This window comes from Mesitornis unicolor, unplaced genomic scaffold (assembly GCF_000695765.1).
Source record: "Mesitornis unicolor isolate BGI_N332 unplaced genomic scaffold, ASM69576v1 scaffold37470, whole genome shotgun sequence".
In the NCBI taxonomy this organism is placed as follows: domain Eukaryota; kingdom Metazoa; phylum Chordata; class Aves; order Mesitornithiformes; family Mesitornithidae; genus Mesitornis; species Mesitornis unicolor.
Window position 1 is genome coordinate 4,316 of NW_010158263.1, and position 1,083 is coordinate 5,398.

Consider the following 1,083-nt stretch of genomic DNA (forward strand, 5'->3'; position numbering starts at 1 on the left):
AGTCGATATAAAGGGAGCCCCCTCCCCGCTTCTTCTGACCCCTCCTTTTAATTTATTTGGTGTTTTGTTGCATTTATGGGACACCGTGATGGGTCCTGCAGCTCCTGGGGGACCGGCGGGTGTGTGCATGGTGCGGGGAGGGGAGGGGATGCGGCATTACCAGCAAGGACGGTGATAGTGGGGTGGGCTTCCCTCCCACGCGTGAGGCCGGCCAGTGAGGGGGAAACACCCCCCCACACACACACCCCCGCCTGAGAAGCCGCCTCCCTCCGCATCCCGACTGCATTTCCCAGGATCACACAGAGGATTTGCAGCTTTCGGGACTCATCTGCGGCTCCACAGCCGCCGCGCTGTTTTTTACCCCACGGGTGAACCCTCCCCTCTTCACTGGGGGAACAACAGGACGGGAGTGAGAAATCTCACGGGTATCGGGGAGCTTGGGAGGGAGGAGACATCGTTAGGGCTGGATGGTGTTGGGGGACACCCCGGAGCCCCGCTTTTACCTTTTCCCCTGCCAGGTAAAGGTCTCACCGCTGGCGTGGGAGCCGCACCGATGGGATAAATCTCTCTGAAGGAGGACGGGATTCTCACCAAACACCCCTCTTCTCCCCCATCCCCGAAATGATGCTCCACGGAACAGGGTACCCCGGGGTCTGAGCCGCGGAGGGCTGGGAAGACAGCCGACACCTCCAACTGCATCGAAATCCCTTGGGGCCCCGGATTAAAGCTGTTACAGCAGTAAATTAAAAAAAAAGAAATCCAACAACAGAAAACACAGCCCCAAACCTGGACGTTTATACAGAAAAAGAGCATCACAAATTCCTAATGTAAGCACCGGCCAGCTGTGTGCACTTGTAAAGTTGTTATAATCCCCCTCCTTGTTATAAACAGGAAAGTACATAATATAAAGCAACAGGCCCGCACTCACAAATACCGTCCCTCCTCCCCGCCCCTGCCAAATTCCCCTTTTCCGAAGCTCGCTGCAGCCCCCAGGCGTCTTCCTCGGCTCGGCCCTGCCCTCCCGGCCCTGAGCCCGGTGCTCGCCCCCCCCCGCTCCCGGGTGGCCGGTGGCGATGGGGGCGA